General features: G+C 38.6%; 1 protein-coding gene and 1 long non-coding RNA gene across 5 annotated transcripts in view; one reads left to right on the forward strand and one right to left on the reverse strand.

The window, feature by feature from the left end:
• Positions 1–24,731, reverse strand: part of cacna2d2a (calcium channel, voltage-dependent, alpha 2/delta subunit 2a) — a 207,348-nt gene that overhangs the window by 118,631 nt on the left and 63,986 nt on the right. The gene's annotated exons all lie outside the window — the stretch shown is intronic.
• Positions 9,670–24,731, forward strand: part of LOC111947433 (uncharacterized) — a 62,147-nt gene continuing 47,085 nt past the window's right edge. The window contains exon 1 of the long non-coding RNA XR_013655929.1: positions 9,670–9,743. This is a non-coding gene — a long non-coding RNA (uncharacterized LOC111947433). The remainder of the gene's footprint in view (positions 9,744–24,731) is intronic.

A 24,731-nucleotide genomic window follows, 5' to 3' on the forward strand; every position in this document is an offset into this window, starting at 1 on the left:
GATGAAAATTGTACTTATTGTTTTTAACATGCGCTTGTCGAATTTGTTCTGATGATGGAAAATTAAGCTTAACATTGCAGTTCTGAGTGTTTCTTCATTCAAAAAGTTGTGAATCAGGAGAAAAATGCTGTTGGAAAAAGCCTGTAAGTTAGACATACAAGTTACAACAGCGGGCCAAAAGCTCCCCGCTACACTCCATTAGGATGAATCCGCTTGAAGACGAATAGATGTACATCTTTGTTTTCCTTGTCAGAGCTGGAATCTGGATCTAAACTGTATGGCTGGATAGCTTCAACATTGTAGCTGTGCTTGTTGCACAAGTAATGTGAGGTTGGGATTGTCAGGGGCTGTAAGATAGTGGGGGAGCATAACAGAAGGATGATGGGAAGAGGGCGGGCTTACGTCATGCCAACAGTAACACCTGGAAGTGAATTTCTGATGAACTCTTGCCACTCTTCAGAAACTATGTCCTAGTAAGCAACAAGTTTTTTGATTTGGGCTAAAAATGGAATAATAATAATTAGAAGACAGCTACTGAATCGATCAAAATACGATTGCAGTGGGACTTTAAAAATCATTTATTTTCTTAAAAATAAAAAGTTTACCTTAAGTTTGAAATTTGTTTGTGCTTACTGCCGTCAAAGTCCTTTTCTGAGGTACACGATACTTAAAATCTGTCAAAATGTTTTATTGCGACTTTGGTAAACTGCAAACCAAACCACTTGACGGATTGTTGGAGCAGCATGGGCTCCGTAGTCAGAAACAGCACTGATGGGTGCTTTGCCTTAACATAATGAACTGAAAAAGGGAATGTAATGTTTTATATTTTATGTGTTAATGTGTTCTTCTGACAGATTGACTTATTTGTTGTGTTGCACTTTCTGCAAAAGCTGCAAATAAAAGAGGTGCACAGGAAGACAAACAGCAGTTTGCTGAAAATATACAAAGCTCTCATTAACCTTCTGACCAATCACCTATTGCCCCTCTAGGCATTCTGGGTATTGAAATATCTGACTGTTTTGCGTAATGTTCCAAGTAATCTGGTCTACCTTTGGTATTTTACTTTACTCAGTAGAATGAATGACATAACACGCTTTGGGCGTGCCTGCAAGCCAAACCCCAGGTATGGGGACTAGTTCCTTGGATGCTTATTTGGGCAGGACATATTTTGCCACATTGCTTTCATTATTAGGACCTTGTAAGTTGCATAGGAAGAAAGTGCCTATTAAACATATAGCTACATTTTATTATCAACTTATTAAATAAAATGTTTGTTTCAAATTCCATAGTCTCATTAATAAAATGTTGTCCTATGCATCTTAAAACCCACAATATAATTACAACATCTAAATATAGATACAAAAAGGAACAAAATAAAAAAACACCCAAATATTTTAACATTGTAGCCTTTAGTACTTATAAGTGCTAAATTTTGCTTTTTTTTTCACAAATACAAAGCATCAGCAGTCCTTTTACAAATGTTATCAGGTTTCAGGTGGGTATTTTACACACAACACTTCTGTCCTGCTTTCTCCCATCCAGGCAGATGGAAAAACTGCTGTGTCCACCTTTTTAGTGAATTGGGGACCCAGTTATTGGCCCTTTCTGTTGCAGCTTCTTGTCCTTTTATTGTGGAATTTCGACGTGTGCCTTGTCTTTAGAAGAGGAATTGGCTTTTTATTTATTTATTTATTTATTTATTTTGTACAAAAAACAAGACCTTGAAAAGGGAGCAAAATCTGCCTCTCAGCAAGTCCCACAGATTGACACTGTTGAGCCATCGTGTACAAAAGTAGTAGGACTACGTGTAACAAAGAAATAATCTTGTCATCTCAAATAGAAGCCACATAGAGTGACTTACTACTTCCTGACTCATAATCACATGGTACCATTCTAGTTAGATAACCAAATAAAAAAATGCTTTTGGAACTTACTGAGAAACAATTTTGAAATTTTTAAAAAACATTTTGAACTCTGGCATGAACATTTGTAGAAAAATGACAGTCTAAAGTTGGCTAAGAGAAAGGATCATATTTCGTAAGAAATCGTAAGAAAAAAATTAATATAAATGCCGCACTGGAGTATAAGTCACTTTTAATCGAAATTAATTTAACAGAACAAGAACTGACATTAAATCTTGAAAGGCAAATTTTACAGTATTGTATTACAATAATAGACTGAATAAATGCACGCTTCACTACCATAACCGATTTTAGCTTCATCTAGTATTTTAGCGCAATCAGTTTTCTTTTTAAATCATAAATAACTAGCATCTGAGTATAAGTCGCACTCCCGGCCACACTATGCAAAAAAACGTGTATATATATTTAGAAAAATACTGCATTGTATTTTTTGTTATTATTTATAATTATTATTACATTATATATTTAGTTATAGCTATTAAAGTAAAAAACAACAACAAAAATGGCTTTCCACTAAATGTGTAACTGGAATGCATTTTTACTTTTTACTATTTGTGGCTCTTTCACAATAGAAACCATATTGTTACCTCTCTTATTCTGTTTAGTCACTCCTAGTTTTTTCAAGTTTGTTGCTTTTGTTCCAGTTCAGAATCAAATCAAGCTTCAAAACATACACATGGGAGCAGACATACATGGAACATGGTAAGCTAAATTGAGCACATTTGAAGAAAGTTAGAGATTTTTACACTTGTGTTAGGTAGCTTTACATTAAACAGCTCCCGCTCCTCACAATCTCAATTGTAACTTACACCAAGATATTTTCACCATGCACCAAAGATCCTCAAGACAGCGCCAGTGGTTGTTAAAGGTCAATGAATAATTTTGGATACACATTTTTGCAAAGCGTTCCCACACAGAGGGCTGAGAATATATTATGTTTCACGGGAGCAGCAGTGGCTCAGGTCAGCCAATGATCGAAGGGTTGGCGGTTCTTTCCCTGCTCCCCCCAGTCAACTGTTGTTGTGTCCCTGGGCAAGACACTTCACCTCTCATGCCTCCAGTGTGGCTCCACTGGTGTTTGAATGTCTATGACTGTCCCGGGGAAGGTCAGAAGGGCCAAAGGCGCGTACTGGCAGCCACGCCTCTGTCATTCTGCCCCAGGGCAGCTATGGCTACACCAGTAGCTACAACCACCAAGTATGAATGAGGAATGAATGAATAATGGACGCGTTGTAGACGCTTAGAGCCTCTGGAAAAGCACAGATCAATCCAATGCATTATTATTATTGTTAATGCATCATTATTATTATATGTTATATATTGTTGCTAAGAGCACATGGGGTGACCGATCAAGTGAGCATGAAGTTAATTTCTAAGACTTGATTCAGAGATTTCTGTTCATATTCTGCACACCTGGAAAAAAATAACAGCAGGTCTTAAAGTAGAAGACAGAAAAATGGAGGCTAAAAATAGGTGAGGTCGATGAATTGAAATCAAAAGAATAGAGGGAGAGAGACGGCAACAGGTAGGCAGCACTGATGCAGTTTAACCTTGACAGAGAGCATCTACTGACAACCATCTGCCTCTGTAATAATTTAGAAATAATCTCTGTCCACAAAGGCCCAGCAGTCTGGCAGAGTAAATGCCCTGCGCCTGATCAATCACTCTGATTTAAGCCAGCTGCTCGTCTCAGTGTGCACATGCTCGACATCAATCTCAAGTCCTTTTTCTGTCATAAAGGTAAGGATGATGGAGTTAGGAAGAGATTGAAAAGGTGAGACAAAAGCTTGGACAGAATAAAAATAAAATATATAAATACAGACCCTGAAACTCCATCTATCCATTTTCCTAACCCGTTGCATCCCTTTCAGGATCACAGGGTTTCTCCACTCTATTCTGATGCATCCACTTTAAGACGATTAGATCCATGATCCGTGTGCGTCTTCATTTTCTCGTCCGCTCTGAACTGTACGGCGGGATGGCTCCAAAAGTGCTAGCCAAATTCATTGGATAGGTAACGTTAGTTTGGGGGTGTGAGGGGCTGTAAGCTAGTGGGAAAGAGTGTAAACAGATAGCACAGTTATGGATGACAGTAAAGGGGGGGGGGGGGGGGGGGGTTGCTCCGCGCCAACAACTCAGAAGTGAATTTCTGAAGAATTCCTGTCAGTTTGCAGAAACTATGTCCCAGAAAATGACACAGGTTTTAAAAAGGCATATTCCCAATTAAAAGACTACTAGGAACGCTTTTACAATTGATGAAAAGATTATCGAAGTGGGACTTTGAATGTATATCTAGACCTCTGAGGTACAGGTACAGGTGGACATCCCCCTCTTTGAACATCTGGTCACACTGTGTGAGGTCTAATTTAAATAAATGTATCTGATTATGTCATTAATTCTGTTTTAGCAAACTAACCTCATTTCCAGTCCTCTGGAAATACAGTACGGCCTAAGTGTAGATCATTTTTGAATGTATTTACATTACCCTTAATTAGAACACATCTCTTAGATGGTTAGGAGCAAAATGTACAAGAATATTTCAAAATTCTCAAACTTGCAAACTGAGACAAAATCAAAGCTTTAGCATGAACGCTTAGGTTACTCACAATGATACATTCTGCTGTAATGGGATATGGTAAATGGTGCAGGCCTGTAGTGATAAGCTAAACCCTAGCCGGCAGGTTTGTAATAAATGCCAGGGATTAGTATATATCTAGAACAAGAGCAAAGTTTTTATCTGACTTTGCTCAGATTACAGGAGCAAAAGACAGAGAGAGCAGAGAAGTGCAAAATGAGAGAAAAAAAAACTTTTTAAGGCATGAGATACTTATTATCAGTTCTCTCCCGTGTCTCCTTTTTTCCAACTCTCCAGTTTGTACATCCTTCCTCTGTCCCTCGCCCAGTGAGACTACATCCTGTCCTTTGGGACTCAAAGCTTAAAGCACAGTAGCTACTGCTGCTTTTTCAAACAGAAGACAAGCTAAATTAGTAATAAATAACTCAACAGCTCCTGTCTTTGTCTTATTAGCCACCTGCCAGTGAAGGAAGCAGGAAAGTGGACATTAGCTGCTTCCAATGCTCTACTTCATTGGTCTTAAATGAAAATAACTGCCAGTCATAAAAAGTGTCAGGTCATTATCTTGAGACAGGCTAGAAGAGGCTAACGAAGTTATGACTGGCTGTCAAAGCTCAAGACAGCCAGGCAGAAACCATGGAGGAGGATGAAAAGAGGAGGAGGAGGAAGAAAAGAGGAGGAGGAGGAGGTGTCGTCAGCTGTGAAGAACAGTCAAGTTAAACTGAGTTTATGGCTGCAACTAAAAACCGTCAGCGGGTTACTAAGCAGAACATGGACACTGGGATTCGCTTGGAATCCCAGTATTCTAGAAAACCATAATAATAACTAGAAAATGTTACAATTTAAAAATGATTGTTATCTGTCAGACTCTTTTACTACACTGCTCACTTTTGAAGAGGTTAACAGAAATAACATGGATAAGGGATAACAGGAATAGATGTTAAAAAATCTTTTTCACACTTTTCAAGTGTGTCTGTCTTTCAAATTTGACATGCCACTTGTCTCATTAGGCTCCTTTGCTGATGCGGTTTTACGTTGCTAAGAAACACAGAGATGCGGATGAGCTGCTGCTAACATTAGAAAGCTGTTGCTTTCCAAAGCTTTTGTCAGAGCTGTCTGTCAGTGTTGGTAATCACCATGGGTTTGAATTTCGCTGCAAGATTTCCAAGATATAAAAGGAAGGAACAACTTATGTAGAAAAACTTAAAGTGCTTTGGATTCCACACAGTTTTTCTAAAAGAGGAGCAGGACAGGTTTTATATATTATTAAAGATTTGTCAAATGACACTTGATAAGGTCAGATAGATTACAAGTGTTATCTGCAGTCGCACTGCACTGAAGAAGATGAACATAAAGAGAGAGCTTCTTACCAGATAATACAATACAAACACACATATTGATATCTGAAAATGTGGCGTTGCATCTAAAAGAATGATGGATTGAGATTATTGGTGAGAAATTATGAACAGAATTTGCAAGAAGGTTTGAAGTATTTTTTTTCTTCAAGGCTTTATGTTGGAGACAATATCAGTTCCATCATGTGAGTAAAAGGGTTTTGACTTTTGGTTATGAACAACAACAACAACAACAAAAACCATATGATCCTTGTTAAATATGCAAGTATGAAATGTTACTGTTGTGGTTAAAGTCCTGGACTTGTTTGAAACCCATTTCAAACAAATTTGTATTTCTTCCCAACTGAAATGGAAGAAGAGATTTTAAGTTAAAAAGTGCATTTACCAACGGTAAGTCCAAGACCAAGTTTGGTCAAAATAGTTGAAACTTTTAACAATAAATTTATGCGCCGCCCTATTGGCTCCTTCTTATAACAACATTGAAAAAAAAAACACACAAAAACAAAAAAAATGGGTGGGACTAAGTCCAGTGGCAGTTTTGTTGAGGCCATTTATGGATCCAGCCAAATAAAATTACACCCCTAGTTATAAACAAATTTGAGGTTTAAAAAAACAAAATAAGTGAAATAAAGACAATTACCCTCTAACTCACTGATGAAATGAATAGAAAATGAAGCAATATTCTGAAGCAGTGGCAATTTGAGGAACTGTAACTTTTAGTAGTTCTGGGCTGGCTTCAAATTGGAGAACAAAACATGGGGACTTTGATATGCTTCAGAATCACAAACAGGAAAAGTCTAGCAAAGCTTGAAAGGTCCTCAGAGTTAAAGCAGATGCTGAAGAACTAAAGGCAATGATGTGTGTTTAAGCTCATTTTTTCATGCACTGCACGCAGAACATGTGGGTTTCACATGTTCTGGTAAAGCAAACAGACTGGGAAGGCCGGGGACCAAACAACCAAACAGACTCTATAACCTGAACCACAAGTGCCCTTCACACAGCCCACAACTATGCTTGGCCTACATTTTATATACCCATATCATGGCTGCGTAAAAAAAAGTCCCAGAAAGCTAAAATTTCTGCAAAAAGACACATTTAAATGATTATCCAACATTAAAAAGACAAAAACGTGTTCTTTTTTTTTATTGCTTATAGTTTACTAAAGCTTCTTTAATTGAGTCATTTCTGCTCTGTGTGCTCAACATTAGACTAAAATAGATGTAAAAAATCTGTTTTAAGTGCTTTTTGAAATTATTTGTGAATAAAATCTTTCAAAGAGGTTAAAACCATGGCAACGAGTGTAAATCAAAGAGAGGCATGCAAAGATCATGAGCTCAAACTGGAGCATAAGCCAGTAAAAAAAAGTTTTCAATTTGTGAGAAAGCATTCCTGATAGTAATATACCCCCATCGTTTAACACCTGCACAGTCGGCCGCCATGTTACTTGTAGCAAGTCGTTTGGTTTTGCTGTCATCTGGAGGGCAGCATATGTTTCCCCCAAAAAACAATCTACATAATTCCGCATTAATGGCATCTTCACAGATGTGCAAGTCACCTACACCAGGTTCACTCAAACACCCCATGCTGTCATGAAAACACCTTTACCTGTAAGAAACTGCCCTTTTTGCATCAGCAGTGAAATAAAACACACTATAAGAAAGAATACAATAAACAGAGTGTTTTCTTTTTGCCAAGAAAAAGCAAACAGAGATTAATAGAAGTAGTAATATTTAAAAAACACTCATATTGTCCTTTTGAACAATCTGCCCTGACAAAGATATTGAGGCAGTGCTTTTGAATCTAAGCTTCGTTTCAGTTAACCTGTAGACCAGGGGTGTTCAAACCTTTAGCAAAGAGGGCCAGATTTGGTGAAACTGTATGAGGGCCAACCATTCTGCCTGCATTCTTGAACTATTTTAATACCATTAAATGCAAATGAAAAATTGGATGAACATTTTAATCGCGGTGGTATTTTCCTTTCTTCATAGTATGCAAACACATCTAAATACATTTCACCAAAATGACTGTAAAGTTCACATTTGAGGACTAGAAATAAAAATAATAAAAAGTCTTTCTGTAAAATAAAAATTGATTAATAGGAAATCTGGGTTCATGTAAAAAGTTGCGTTTTGTTCACCATTTTTTTTTAAAGTATACTTTAGGTTGTATCTTTTTTGCTTAGTTTAGCAAAAAAACTTTTATTCAGGAGTGACCTATTTTTTTTTAAACATAAATGGGCTCATATAGTTGTTATTTTCCCACTAACTACCAGTTGCCCTTTAGTGGTTGTTTCCAACTAACACCTATAGGGCAGTGAAGGTGTGTGTCAGTATTTGTGAGAGACGTGATTATCGATGCTTTTCTTCATAATAAATAGACCCGATTGCTCATTGTCATTCGTATCTTCCATGTATTGTAAATAAGATACAGGCTACAGTCAATGCTTCCATGAAGCTAAAAACTTGACGTAGCTTCTCCTAAAGGCAATGGGAGCATCTATATTATGGACACATTTTTACACAAGCATTGATCATAAAATTGTATGTGCGTCAAAAAGAGGCAGTGGAAGTGAATTTGACGCACAAATTGTGTTTGATGTGAACACAACATTACGTTGGCTCTACAGTTTTTTTTTTTCAGAAGCATTGCACTTTCCTACCAAAAGTCCAATTTATCCTCATATTTAGTTTTTCTCTTTTACTATGCATTTTTTGGCTCGTGCCACTTATACTCTAGTGTGATTTATGCTCCGAAAACCATGGTAGTCAATCATTTATTCCATTAAATAATGAGTGTTTTGTACAGGTTTGACTGTGGCACAACTATTTTGTTTCCTTATCAACCATTAAAACAGAAAACGCAGAATAATCTCTAAAAATTTTTAAGTAACCCTTGTGCTATTCTATGAGGCCATTGACCATTGACGTGTTCTCCCTACCATGACAAAGGTGGATAAAGGTGGAAAGATTTCATGTAATCCATGGACACCAGTGAAGATCACAAATCATTGAAGAAAACAGTTCAGAGCACTGTCTAGTGGGGTCTAGATGACACAACTCCCAATGTTAAAGTGCCTAGGATAGTACAAGGGTTAAACACTTCAACCAGAAAAAGACAAAGATGTTGAGATGTGGGGAAATGGCTTTAACACTTCCACACATCTCTGTACCCACAGGTACATAAACAGCATCTGTAAATCAGTGGGGAAACTCTGGGCAGCCACAACTGTAAATGTTTGCGATCGCCAATCTCTGTTACCAGGATCGCATTTCAAAGCTACCACCAATATGAGACGAAGCAACAAGCCGAGATAGACTTTGAGAAACACAACAGCAAACAAGAGAAGCACCAGCACAGTCTAGACAAAGGCAAACTTGGAAAGAAATGGAACACAGAAAATAATGCAGTCTTGAGCCCCCTCCATTTATTTAACCAAGGAGAATTGAGCAGAAGGCATGTGGAGGCCAGGGCAGCAGAGAAGGCTAAAGCGTGTGATACCGCTCTCGCTGGGCAGGGCTAAGGTGGCAGGAGACCAGATAAGCCCGAGCCAACCAAAGATTAACTGCTTGTTCTGATAGAAGAGAAAATAAAAGCAAGCTGACCTCTGAATCCTTTGGCCGCTTTGCACGAGTGTCCTTACTCAGTGGGGACAAGCTGCTGGGATTGCATACATCAACCGAGATGAGAATTTTGAAATGGTCACCAACAAGCCAAGACAGAGAAAAACAGGCAAATTCCTCCTGCAAGTACAATGTGTTGCAAAAATATCCCATGGATTTTTCTACTTGTCAAAGAGCTAAACCTACATTAAACCCTGCAGAACCATAAAACAGGACTGGAACACCTGCAGACTGTCTGGAGACCACTTCTTCTTCCACAGCTGAAGCACAGGTATTATAAAAAAAAAAGGGCACTTTCCCTGCCACACTGACATACTCTGTAAGAGCTAAAGTAACCCTTGGATCATTTTAACACAATGAAGCTCAAGGCTGTCCAGATGAGATCTTTCCTATCTACCTTTTTTCCTATCAGGTCCAACATTTTGCTATAATTGTATTACAAGGTTTTCTTCCCTTTATGGTTGTGACGCCTCAACAAGTTTGCAATATTCTTGTTGCAAACCATCTCCATGTCCTGCGTTATAGTAAAGATGAGTTTACAATCATTTCCTCACATCACTTCACTGAATCTTTTATGTGGCCTTTAATGGCCTGCTTTAGCTGTTTTCCGTGCGCGTATATCTATAATAAAAAGTGAGGGCAAACCTGACAAGTCTTCAGTATGGACAAAAGACATAATGCTAATGCAATACAATAATACCTTAATTACCAACCTATGAAAAACCAATTGAATTTACTCAAAATGTACATTTTCAAATTTCTCCAGTAGTGAAAGTGTGATTCCCTATGAACACCCACCATGAGCAAAATAGTGTTTTTGGTGGTTTTAATATGTACTTGCAGCATGTTTATGATGATGGAGGATACAAAGAATTTGTGACGTAGAAACAAGCTTCCTGCTCTCCTTCATTCTGATACATGTCTTTGTTTTCCCCGTCTGATATGGCACCTGACTCAAAACTGCACGGCTGGATAGTTCCAATATTCCTCACCACTGTTGTTGCACAGCTAATGTTGGGTTGAGGGTGTGAGGGGTTGTAGGCTAGCAGGAGAGCATGAAAACAGAGAGCTTTCAGACATGACGGGAAGGGGGGGTGGGATTTCTCTGTACCAACGGTCCCTCCCACAACTTAGAGATGAAATTCTGATGAGCTCCTGCCGCTCTGCCGAAACTATAGAACTATAGAAAACGACATAGGTTTTTTGATTTAGCCTAAAACGGCATAATTTTAATTAAAAGACCACTGGGAATGCTTTTAAAATAGAAACCCTAGTAAGATTAAAATATGATCAGAGTGGGACTTTAAAATACTTTTAGAGAAAAAATACAGTTTTATAAGGGAGACTTTGAGTTTACCGTAAACATGTTTTTCTATCAGATGTTTTTCTTTCTGATTCTTATTCTTAAACGCATGTTTGCTTGTATCTGGCTTTGTAAAAGCGTCATACTGTGAAAATAGCCCTTTTTCGCTTGATCAGTGGTCTGTCAGGAACTAAGAGCTCCTTGTCAGAGCACAAGCCCATTATTTGCGCTGTCCATTCCACATGGAATAAAAGAAGGGACTCACTCAAGCAGAACCTGACAATCTATCACACTAGAATTAAAGCACAGCTTTTCAGAGTGAGCAGCAGACTATGGATATGAGGCTAACACTTTCAGTGATAGGTCAGCCACCCACTCATGACAAGATAAAAAAAAAAAAAAGGTATGGCCTGCACCAAAAAGCACTGAACCAAAAAACCGTCCACCATCTCTACACATCATTTCAATAACTACACATTTTTAAGCAACCACTGACTAATAATAATAAAGGGTTGTTTTTTTATCATAGTATCTAAAATGAACAAGGAAAACAATATTTCTGCAAAAAAATAATTTACTGTCTTTGAACTTTGACATTTTCTTGTAGGAACTATTTTGCTGTGTGGCCTCTCAGCTGATGATGTTGATAAGAAAACTCAGAGATAATCAGCAGGCTGATGAGAATGCGCCACAAGTGGAGAGAGATTTAATGGAATGGTAGATTGAGCGATCTGGAGATGAAACCGACTGGGACATATTTAGAAAAACAAACCATTACATCACATGTTAAAGTGTTTCATATTTCACACGTACCACGAAAAGAAGCGGAAGACCGTGCTGCACTTTTAAGTCTGTGAAAGCAATTATTGATCTCCACACAGAAATTGTTACAAAAGTCTTTTTTATACACACAATAGTGAAAAATATGTTTTTATATTTCAGAGCTGAGCCATTTTTCAAAAGCTCCTTTCAGTAAGATGATCTTTTTTCAATTGTAGCCTGTAGGAAAGAAAGCACCGTAGACTAAAGCACCAAGCAAAATAAAGAAAAAAAAGGCATTTTTAGCACAGCAGTTCTCAGTTGAAGTGTCTGTGCCCTTTTCTCTCCCCTCTGCAGATAGAAAATGGCAAATGGAAGACTAGAAATATATGTTTTATGCAGCTTGGAGAGACAGCTGCATAAAAGCACAAAGCAGTCATTTCTATTCATTTGTCTTTTGCTGACGGGGAAATGAAGGAGTAAAGCAGATGCTGCCACTACGTGAACAAGTTGCTTAAACATGGAGAGCAGTTTTTTTTCATTTATAAAAAAGTTAGATAAGTAGATGGTAATTCACCTCCAGCCCCTACCCCCAAAACCCACCTACCCCCCCCCCCCAACACACACACAAGGAGACAGAAAACTGTCTGTTTAGAACTGCAATACCTGTGTGTGCAATGCGGTTTGAAAAAAATGATTAAAACCCTAGTCACGTGTACTTATATTGGGGTTGATCATTGACTGTATGAGAGGATTGGACTGTGACCCCTCCCCTCTTGTGACCCAAAACAGTAAGAACCCGCTGGATCCAAGCAGCTAAAATCCCGTAGAATTCTATAGGGAAATAAACAGCTATTACTCTAGGAAATTTTAGTGCAAATTGTTCAAGAAATAAACAGCCAATCAGATGCTTTAATAAAAATATGTGGCCTCAAGTTTACCGTTTGAAACGCTTAGTTGCCAGTTTCTGAGCCTGCTTCAGGTGGTGGTAGGGCTGTGGGCTTCTAACAAGCCCACTCCTCATTGGTGAGATTATTTACCATAGAAATATTGAGTTAACCTACATTCACATCGCCCTCTGCAACGTGCATTCAAGCAACCACTTCCAAGGAAAACACACGTTTACGCGGGTTTTAGGCTTCTGTGTAAAACTCTTGTGTTCATGCATGCGGACATTTTTAAGACCACTTTCAGGATCTACATACAAAATGCACATTAATTAAACACGCATTAGAAGCCAAACCAGGTGGAAATCTGACCAATCAGGGACTCGGATTTTGTTGTTATGTATGGATGGGTGTCCCTTTCATTTCACGGAAGGGCTATTTATTTGAAAATAATAAGCCTCTTCCAACTGTGAGTACATGCCCTAGCATTCGGTAGCACACCATATGAGAACCAACTTGGACCAATAACTGACATAATCTGGTTCCAGCATGGCAATGTTCATATCATTAAAAAATGGTGACTGAATTGGCTTCATTTTGTTGGAGTAGATAAGTCATTTTCTCTGGGTGACGTGACAGTTTTCAAAGACAGTCAATAGGGTTGACACGTACCGGTGCTGCAGGTTTTTGGGTTATCCGGGCCATACAGGGTTGTAGAGAGGAACAGCGACATCTTAAAGTTTGCGCAGGTGTGTCTTGCAGTTTTCCTCACGGTAGTACAGACTCCTTATGTGACATTGTGAAAATGGAAAGTACCATTGTTGTAGGTGTGGTAAGTGTATGATTAAGTATTCAAAGGGCTATTCTAAGTTGACATGGCGCTGTTGTACAGTCCCCCAGATGCCACACTCCAGTCATTTGTAAGGAGTGTGTACTGGCTCCTAACTGACCGTGCACGAATGCTGCACTACCAAGGTGTGCATGTGACACGCTTGTGCCCACACAAACTACGCTCCATGTTTTCGTTTCTAACATCTCAGGCTGCACACAAGGAGAAAAGATTTATAACAAAAATACACCTTAATGGCGCTTTACACAGTCCGCAGGATTTGGTGGGGGGATTGAAAAAATGAAAATTTTGTACGACACGCTTGCTTTTTACTTACTTCACCTTTACACTTAGACATGTTGTAAAAATGAATGCCTTTAGAAAAAAATTTGCATGAATATTTTTGCTCTACATGCTCACCGAGTGGTTTAAGACCTTGATTTTTCATGCCGGCCACCTGCAAGTCCCGGACAGGTTTGCCAATTTTTGTCCATAGACAGCTTCTATCAACCCATGAGGGCAGTTGTGACTAAGGCAATAGGTGTTGAAAAACCATGGACAAGAATAGTCAGTGTTGGATTTCTGCTCAAACGGTCAGTTTGTTTAAGGATACAGCAGAGGATCTCCTCAGCGTCACAGAATCAGTCAAAGTCAGTCAAAGAAAATAGCCCCCCCGGTTCCATGTCAGACTGGAGCTTTCTAGGACCTTCTCTCCTCCTATGTGTGTGACAATTCGAATTTTCATGCACTTTCCAGACATCATATCGACCATCTGACTGTCATAACCTGATCATCTGACTTTAATCTGGCAACTCTTGTGAAGTCAGCCCATCCTAAATTAACGTAAGCTACATGCACACTGGGCATGTGCTTCATGTTCAGGAATGTGCTATTCGGGGTTTAATGAACGAGCATTCAGCTTGTTTTTCACATCGGACTAGCACCGCACAAGCAGAGAGTGGCAGGGAGAAGCTTCTTCTTCTGTGTTTCTTTCCCCAGCTCTATGCTGATATATGAAAAAAAGTGTCTTTTCATTTAATTTCGGCCAAACTGTAACCATTAGGTTCCCCCGGATGATCAATTTTCAAATGGTTGGCACTTTGATGAAATGAAAGGGACGCATTTATGCGTCACTACCAGGTCCGAGTCGATGATTGGTCAAAGTTCAGTTGTTTGGCAATCAAGCAGTCAAAACTTCACCTGGTTGAACTTTCAGCGTGCGCTCAGTGAAGGGCTGGTTTGTCAGCAGAGCCCGAGAACTGACTTAAAATACTTGTGTAGCGACGTGTGAATGCGAAGGTCATGAACGCTGAAGCCCATAATGTGGGTTTATGGGCATTTACTTAGACATTTCATTGTAAGTGGCCGCTTGAATGCGAGTTGCTGCAGCTGGTGTAAATGTATCTTTACAAGAAAAAACAAAGTCATCAACCAACCCACACTTTGAAGGGAGTGGCCCTCCGCAGCCCAGCACAGGCTACATATTTGTAAGAAGCAGATCAGGTTCTGACATTTGGTATAATGTAATATGCTGCCAAAGAACAGTTAGTGTAATATGTTGACCTTTATCAATGGAAAAGAGCTGGGGGAAAAAAAAGATGAAACACAGCAGCTGAAGTGGAAACATTTGTTCTCTTAAAGATTTGATTCTGGAGAAATGCATGTCTGTGTTTATGTGTGTGGGTGTCTTTCAATGGTCTAATCTGATCAGTGTGAAAAGTTGAGTTTGTATGCGCACTTTCTCTCATTCCATCAGAAATTGGCACAGCACCTGTTGGGACACATTGTCTTTTGTGCACAAGATATTAAAAAGGAAAAGGAAAAAGCGTCATTTCTGGATTTTTTTTTTGTGTGCTCATTAAAAAAAGAAGTCCCCCATGCAGTTTTTTTTTTCAGTGCACTGTCATGTTTTTTTGTTTGTTTGTTTTTTAACACAGCAAACTGTGTTCTAGCGGCTGGATGGCTCAGTTGGCCGGGTGTAGGCATGCAGGAAACCTAGGTCCTTTGGCTGCCTATCTGGGTCTCCCTGAGCCTTGAAAACACAGAGTTGTGTCAGGAAGAGCATCTGGTGTAAAACTCTCTGCACTCTATGTGTTAATAAGTGAAAGCTGATTTGTTGTGGTGACCCCTTGGCTTACAGGATGTATAAAAAGAACATGTGCCAAAGGGTGAATAATAGCAAACTGTGTTCTGCTATCTGATTGGTTATAGACCTTGTCAATCAATCTCCTCTGTGCTATGTCTCCTGTACAGAATGCTTTTAGCTTACCAGATCTTTGATCGCCAGCAGATCTTCATTTTCATTCTACTGAATTACTTTTAATTACTTCTACTGAATTAAAGGTTTGAACTTTAAGAGTTTAAACAAGAGAAACATGTCTGAGAAGTGTGTAGTTTTGTTTGCGAGCCTAAACCCTTGTACTTAGTTTGATCCTAGTTTTAGTACCTCAAAGTCTCAGTCTCTTTATTTTGTCAAATGAAAAATATTTTTTAACACAAAAAATAGATTTTTGTGGAGAAAATACTTATCCTTTCACTGAAATGTACATTTATTCTGGTTTTCTTTTTTGTTTTTGACAAAAGCAACCTCCAGCTATACTATAAAGGTTGTAAAATTTGATTTTATATACATATTCGGATTTCTGAAATATCAGTATTTACATCTGACAGTTTTCCATTTATGCTTTGTAATTGAAGTCTTAGAAATTTATGATTATTGAGGAGAAAGCTGCCTGAAGACCAGAACCACGACCACCAGTTAGGCTGATTTCCCTAAATGTTCTGAATAAACAAAATGAATGCAGGTCAGCACAATGTCTTTTATAACAAAGCTGTATTTGTGTGTGTGTACATGCCGTCTTGTGTGCTTGCTTTGCGTAAAACCCTTGAAAGCATTCTGCAGAGGGCAGCAGCACACATCAGATCACAGGTGTTTGCTTCAGCTTTACAGAGACAGCGCTTTCGAGGCTGAGAAGATGCCACATATATAAGAAGGCAAATGTTCCCATCTGTATGTTTAAATGCACGGATGTGTGAAGTGTAACAGCTTAGCTGCAGGTTGTAACAGATGGTTGCAAATAGAAGTTCATAGATCTGAATGACAGGGGCCAGGAGAATGGGGATGAGATTAGGGCAGGGAATGATTGATCTAGGCTGTGTGAATGTGCACAGAAATGTGTGCAAACCTTTTAAAGACCCACTCCAATGAAAATGATGTTTTTTTAACATGTTCTTCTGCATCTTTCTGATGATGGATATAAAGAAAATACTACTTAAAATGGCATTTCTGAGTATTTCTTTATTCAAATTGTTGTGAATCAGGAGCAGATGTAAAAATGCCATTTAAAAGAGCTTGCAGATGTGCAGTAGGACCTACACCGGCACCACAAGCTCCCCGTTCCTCAGATCCATATCCGGCTTTTGTTTTCCACATCTGAGCTAGCATCTGGCTTAAAACTAGAGATGTGACGTTTGAGAAGGAACCAAATCTTTTGAAAGGCTCATTTCATTCTCTTCCTCCCTCCAATGGGTTTTACACATTCAAACAAATGCTCAAACAAGCTCTGGCTGTGCGCGGTCGTCCCTCTGGGGTGGTAGTTTGAGTTTTTCTGTTCTGTTAAAAATGTGTTAAACCAGAAGCTTTTGCGTGGAGCTTCAGAGTAGCATGATGTTTTTCCTAATGTGTGTCAATAACGGGTTTATTAGTTACATTTTGTCACGGCTCTTTGAAATAAACTGATTAAAAAGACCTGGTTCCCTAAAAAGAGCCATCAATCCCATCTTTACTTAAAACTGAATGGCTGGATAGCTCCAACATTGAACGCCATTTTTGTTGCACCGCTAATGTTAGGTTGAGGTTGTAAGGGGCTGTACGGTAGTGGGAGAGTGAATACAAAAGGATGATGGGAAATGGGGGCAGGCTTACTCTGTGCCAACAGTCCTTCCCACAGCTCAGAGGTGAATTTCTCCAGCTGCTCTCCAGAAACTATGTCTTAAAAAAGCAAAACAGGTTTTTGGGATTTTGGCTAAAACCGCATAATCCTAATTAAAGGACCACTGGGAACACTTAGAAAATAAAATGGGACGGGAGTATATATCCAAGTTTGGTTTAGAGATTTACATAAAAAGATAAAAAAAGATTACTGATAATCAAAAATAAAATACAATATAGGAGAAACGTTAATGAACACAATTGCTTATAGTCATTAACTTTGCAGGATAGTTGTCAAATCTCAAAGAGAGTTTTTTTAAATCACTTTTTCAAGATCTGACATTATTTCAGCTGTAAATATTTTTAAATCTAATCACCATTGCTGACATAAGCGCCTCATGTTGAGGTCTATGAAGATTCTCAGTCATCCCAGTCATGTGGACTATATTCTTTAGGGCAACTGGACTTTAAAGGGCTTGTCACCCTGACGAACAGAACCCTGTAGCCTCATGTCAATGCATTTTTTCAGCATGAATTGAATCCTTGAGGCCAGTTGTAAAGTTGTCATCTCTATTTTTACCGAAGTAGAGCTCGGCCTACTTCCGTTGTTCTTCCCCGATGGGACCTGGTACTTATAACCGCCTCTCAAAAAAGGCCTAAAGGATTTGCAAAATCAAATTACTTTGTTAGAGTTGCCTATTTAATCTGTCTTATTTTAGTGACTGGTGGTGAAAGGGCTGTGCTATGAAGCTGCGTGGCTTCCTCCTCTGCGCATACAAATGGTTTCATGCACGCTAAACTTCTGACTGGTGAGTGGGTTCATTAGTTATTCAAACCATCTGACCTCCCCACAGCACTGCTCAAACACAGTCATTATGAAGCTTGTGTAATTCATTAAGCTCCCTAAATGAACCCAAGTCATACTAAGGGGTGCTTGCTATTACTGAGTGTCATGTGTGCCTTGACGAGGTTAATAGTAAGTATAAGGATCGAGTTTAAATGCTATGATGAGGGCAGGGGTGGGGCTGAGCTATTTACACCAGAAAATGACCAAGTTTTTGAATGGGTTTAGTAAAAGACTTTAGGAAGGATTTTATATTAATGATAGTGGTTTCCACAATTGTATTAATTATTTTGTTAAACACAGTAGAGTTTGCCACAAAGAAATAAATTTAAAGAGAAACAACACAACGAGGCTGTTTGTTCATTGCTTTTTGTTGCCAAAAAGGAGTTATGTAATCCCTTCCTCACAGTGACTTAACTTATTTTGGCTTAAAAAGACGAAAAAGATAATTAATGTGAGAACTATTTTTCAAAAAATGCCAATACATTAAATTATTTTTAAAAAAAAAAGTATGCTATGTGCTGATTTTTCTTGCTGAATACATCTATTGCTTTAAGGTCCATGCAATTAGGATTGGTTTTAGATTACTGCTGCGTTGAATCCTCTTTATTTTTTTCCACTTCTAATGAAGAGTTTGCAACCGGGATTAATAAATTAGTTCACATTGTGGATTTATTTGTCCAAAATTTATCTCCACGTATCACTCGGTTTTGACCTGGACAGAGCCTGGAGTAAAGACGATGCTAGATAGAGAGCATTCAAATGCTCTGTGATTAGGCGTATACTGATTCATCTTAACAGCGATTCGATTCAATATTTGTGGTTGCCCATTTGATTCATTTTCGGTTTTAGTTCAAACTGAATGATCAGATTTAATCTGATTCACTCACCTAGAATGGATCCAGGAGATCTTTAGCCAAAGATACAACCAGTGGGACTCAGAGAGAAATACCTGCAGGTACTGAACAGTGCAGGTGAAGTTTTCCAGATTCCTTGGATTTCTTAAAGATAACCAAGTGTAAATTAAATATGTGAACAAACAAACAACCAGGTAAACAAAAATGAATGTCAAATCCATTCACATTTTAGTGTCCTAAAGTTCAGCCCACTTTTGTTTTTCCACATCCAAATAATCCAGAGGGAACATTATTAGAACATTCTAGCACACTGCATGATTGCATGACTTTGGTAAATTCAAAGTGTTTCCACACATGGGACTGGAATGATGGACATCACAATGTTGACATCATATGTGGGTCATTTATTGGGATGTACTTGTATTTTAGTAAAATAAACCAACCAGGTTCAACCCAAATGGTATTTTCCCATTTCGATTCGATTATCAAGTGATCTCATTTTGAAAATTTTCTTTAATGGTATTGGTCAATTCATATATATCATATCCTGCCTAGGACAGATCAATCTGGTTCAGGCCTAGGAATAGAAATCATTTAATTGATTAATCGATTAATTGTTACACCACTATCTGTGATGATCTCTACTGAGGGGAGGGGGCTTTTTAAACATGTAGTGCTTAGTCAAACAAGGAGTTTTTGATGAGCAACACACTTTTTGCAATATCTAACAGACAAAAAAATAAAAATAAAAATGTTATAATATGAATATTAGATATTGCTCTTGTTCAACAGAGCCACAATTCAATAAGCTTCCATGAGACTGTTACTTTAAAAAAGCAACAATTCTTTGGCAGATGTTTGGTTCCACTGTTCTTTAACACTATGACTTACTGCCCAGAGTCATCGATCTTCTGAAGCAGAGAAACGGGCCATGGAACAGGACAAAGGATGTTCACATCACAAGTTTACAGATGTGCTGGTGAGGTGAACACAGGTCAACCGAGAAAACTATTACAATGTGAAGTTGATCCGAATCCATTTGAATGCAATGCACTTTGACTTTGTGAAATACAACCAAACTAAAAAAAAAACACACACAAAAGGAACCTATCCTTGTATAGTCATGTGGATTTTGCATCATGCAATCCTAGATGACGTAGTAGGATTTTTCTATACATTCCCTTTCCTATCATCAACACAACGTAAGAGTGAATCAGTTTCTGATATTGTGCAGAGACTTTGTCATAGTGGGATGATCCAAACTCCACCGTGCACTCGGTGACACGGTGGAGTTTCTTCCCGCACACATGTTGGGAGTGCATGCCACGTGTGAGTCAGTGTCTTAGTGAATTATTAATGAATGTAATGTGATGACAGATGACTTGGAGTAGCCAAACCCTCCTCGACTCTGACCTGCCTGTGTCATCTTGGTTTCTATGGTTAGGATGAGACAAAGGCCCGAGCAGTTTGACTGATTAAAACTGTCAAGCACACTTTTGCTGTCCATGCATAGTGTCCGGTCCAAGCTTGTCTGCTATCCCTCACAAACCCATCAGCATGGCTGAAGAGTCAGAAAATATCTCTGTCTTTTTCAGAAAGTGTAGCTTGCCATCACCCACCATCCTCTTCCGATCAAAGAATATCCATCAAAAAGGAAACACTGACTTGCCCTGTCCGCCCCTGTACGTCCTACATATGCACAAAACTTTATCGAAATTCTTGACATGTCGAAAAAACACATTTTCGCAATTAAACTGTTTCCATTAAACTATTTATGTGAATAAATACAAGCCAACTCACACATAAAATCCTTTAGAAACATGGTGGAGGATGTGAAAAATACTTTGATATACAGCAAATACATTCAAATGTCTGTCTCATAACAATGTATGGAAGACAGAGGATGTATAGAGATTGGATCTATTTGTTTTAAAAAGCTCTACAACAGCATCCGTAATCACATCTCCATGTCATGAGATTTTCAGTCTTCCGGTATAGCAACCTTCACTCCTGCTGCAAAAGCTGGGTCTGAATCACGGCCGCTTTCCGCCACTACTTTAGTGTCACTTTTACAATAGATCAGAAGATGATCGAAGTGGGTCTTTTAACAGGGTCTTTCATTAGACCCCCGTTTGTATAAAAAAGTAAAGAAAAAAGAGAATCGGTAAAACTAGGTCAACAAAGAATCCTTTTAAACATGTCAAGCTCACATGTCTAATGGATGTAACTTGTCTCTGCCAAAGGCTTTTTTTAAACTTTATAAAAAGATTGAACCTGTAAAAACATGTAGCAGCAACAATGATCTAAGGCTTTTTAATAGGATTAGCAACCTGAAAGATGAATCCAGAATTCCGTAAGTCCTGCTTGATTTGATTAAGACGACATGCATCTGTACCTGACATTTACACTCACATTACGCAGCCAAGAATCTGAGAGCTTGCAAATGCCCAGGTCATGCAGCATCATTAAACCTTTACTGCAGTTTGCATGTTTCTGTTAGTATTATTTGCTCTTACAGTAATACAGCCAAGAATGCTTTGGCATTCTTGTTTGGAGTTTTTGTCCTGGAAAGCATGTGTGGGAAGACAAAATGTAAAACAATTTATGTTGTTAAAAGGGTTTAGCTTTGACTAAGATTCCTTTTATTCAGCCCCTCTTAATGGTTCCATCCAATGTGGCTCCAGCCAGATTTAGGGTTGAGTTCTGACTCTGTTCTACTGACTGATCGCTTCTTGCAAATCTCAGAGTTTTGCTAATTAGGGAACTAAAATCTGACTTCAACAACGAGCTGCAGCTTTTTAAAAGTCGTTTTGGACAAGCAACCGAAGACAGCTGGAGACGAAGGCCTGCTTTAGCTTCTCTAGATCGTGTCTGGACATGAAATCTATTTGCTTCTCAGTTTGACAGACACGATAAAAGCCTGATTTAAAAAAATTATTCTCGAAGTTCACAAAAGAAAAGATTTCATCCTTCAGCCATGAGATCTGTGTAAATACACAGATCTAACTTTGATTCCTTGTTGATCTCATCGACCTTCTCAGTGAAACACAGAATAAAAAGCTTTGACAAAGACTGAGGCTGCATTACTGATGGGAACAGTCTGATCCCCGACTGTGGCTCAGGACTTCTCCTTTCAAAGCTAAAATAAAATCCCAGGAGTCCTTTGACAGGCAGCTCTTCCCCACCAAGCTCTGACAGCTTACAGGATGTTTTGGCTTTTTCGCTAGTTCTGAAGGCCCCTGTGATATTAGCTCTCTGCAGCAGTCACAGAGTGCATCGCAGACTTGAGCAAAGAGGCGTTGAGGGCTAAGATCAATGTGGGAGATCCACTGTACACTTTTACACCTGTTGGACAGTTTAGACATGACTCTCTCTGGCTATTCTGGGTGTGTCACACTCACACCTCTGCGGTGTGATTCAGGTGTTAGGCTGAAGGTCATACTGCCATAAATGATCAACTAATACCAATATACCAAAACAGTTTAGCAAAGGTTTTGGAGACAATGGGAGCATGCTATGAACGATCCTTTTACACTCAGGAAAAACAAAATAGTAATTTGAAATGTATCAATTTAATTGTTCTTCAACTGTAATTTCATTTTTCATCTAATTTTATACATAAATGTTACCATTTTATAAGTATTTTTGGCAGCTCTGCTTTTCTAGGCTGTAGTTAAGGATCCTGATTAGGCCTGCACAATAAATGGCAAACTTATCGTTATTGCAATATATCAAACTGTGCAATATGAATATCGCAAAAGACGGTGAAAATCGCAATAAGTGGTTGCTTTAGATATGCTAATAAAATCTTACGGCAGCTCGAAGTATTTAGCAAATCAAATAAATCCATTTATGCATTTGACCAATCAGATGAAGCCCTTTTGTGTTAGATGCTCACCTCCCTGGTAGACTAGTTTAATTTGGAGTATGTTTTAAGGTATGTTGCCTCTTTTTTTTTTTTTTAATTAAACTGCAGTGAAATGGAAATGATGTTTTTGGTTGTTTTGCAATTTGTTCATATATCGCAAGTTATATCGTCACCACAACATCTATCACTAATTTTTTTCACTAGTTTTCCTCATATCGGGCAGCCCTAGTCCTTATGCATCTTTATCTGGTCATTTTAAGGATTTTGATGATTATACATTATGCACTGGTATGCAAAATTCTCAGCAGCAAAAGTACGTCCTAATTTAATTCAAATAAGTCCAACAAAACAAACAAATGTACACAATATAAATATAGAACGCTGCAATTATTTGACAGCCAGTTAATGCCTTAGTCACAGCTGCCCTTCTGGGTGGATACGGGCTGTCTGCTGGCAAAGAAATTGGGTAAACCTGCACGGCACGCAAGTGACAACCCAAACTTTCGAAGTAGACCCCTTGGTGAGCCCGCAGGGCAAAAATGTTCATGCACCTTTTTTCCTACAGACATGTAAGACGCAAAGGTAAGTAAGGGTGACGTTGATTAAAACGCAGGCATGTCGCACTGTGCAAGGAGACCGATAGTGCTGTTCAAGTGAAAGGTGCACAACATGCCCGCTGCGCATCACTTATGCGCAGCCTTGCTGTTGGAAATAATGAAATTAGACAGAGTATAGTTTGTGGTGGCATCCTACGTGCCCTCTGCACATTCCATGCGGTCAGTAAGGAGCGCACTTATGACCACTGGAGTGCTTTTTAAAGGGCACCGTACAACCACCCATACATCATAAGTTTGTGTAAGTTATATATTATCCTTACAAACACTACATGATACACTTCACGACAATGGTACGTTCCATTTTCCTGACGTCCTTAAAGGTGACTGCAAAAGCCTCAAGGGAACTTCCAAAACTTCCAAAAAAGATAAAACTTTATGTTGGCTTTTTGAAAATGAAATCTTTTGTTTGGTAAATTTTGTGTCAAAGGCATGGACAATAAGAATGGACACTTTGTATTCTTTTAGACTCTGATTAGGGGGGTTATTGGATTTTTGTGATGGGCATGTATCTTTATGTATTATATATTTTGTCTTTCAGTGTCATATAAGCCCGTGTGGGCTGGGCACATTAGTGCATGACACTTAAATAAATAAATCAAATCAAAAAAATCAAGACACACCCGCGCTCCCCTTAAGATACAGCCCCTCCTCTCCATGACCCTCTACGGGCCCAGACAACCTTCAAACCTGCAGCAGCCGTACAAGGGTTGACCCCTACAGGTGCACGTGACGAATGCATCCGTTGTGATTTTGCTCTGCTGCCGACTTCTAACACAGATAACGGTTGAAGTAGGCGACTAAAGTAAAGAAAAACCTGAATACTGAAATACATAAGTACATTCGACTCCTTTTTGTGAATTTTAATTGAAGGTGTACAAAATGTGCAGGTAAGAAAAAAGAACAGGTAGAACAATCAGATTCAGTTCTAAAATGTTGTTTGAAGTGAACAATGAAACAATGAATGAAACGATGTAAGGCAGAGAAATACTCTCGCCAATATATTTTCAAAACTAGCATTTGTAGTCAGTGTGTATTTCCTCATCAGTAAAATAAACAAGAATATCAACAAATTACCCAAAGCAATATTTAAATAGGTTGCAAATAATGTTTTTTCTCTCATTTCCTCTTACCTTTTTTCCATTTGTAATGTATGGCAGGAACGTTTTGGGGTTAAACAACCGTAGGTAGTTGGAACAGTCTGGAATATGAAACACCAACAATACCAAGCTGAGCTGAGTTTGAGACCTCTTATCTACAGGCTGCATTAAGACGCAGCTTTCATTTTTTTGCACTCTATGAATATTCAGTCAACAAGAATACCCACAAGAATATTTAGACTTTAACAAAAGAAATAGTAAATGAAA

This window comes from Oryzias latipes, chromosome 5 (genome assembly GCF_053564925.1).
Source record: "Oryzias latipes strain Hd-rR chromosome 5, Olatipes_Hd-rR_3.1".
Classification (NCBI taxonomy): domain Eukaryota; kingdom Metazoa; phylum Chordata; class Actinopteri; order Beloniformes; family Adrianichthyidae; genus Oryzias; species Oryzias latipes.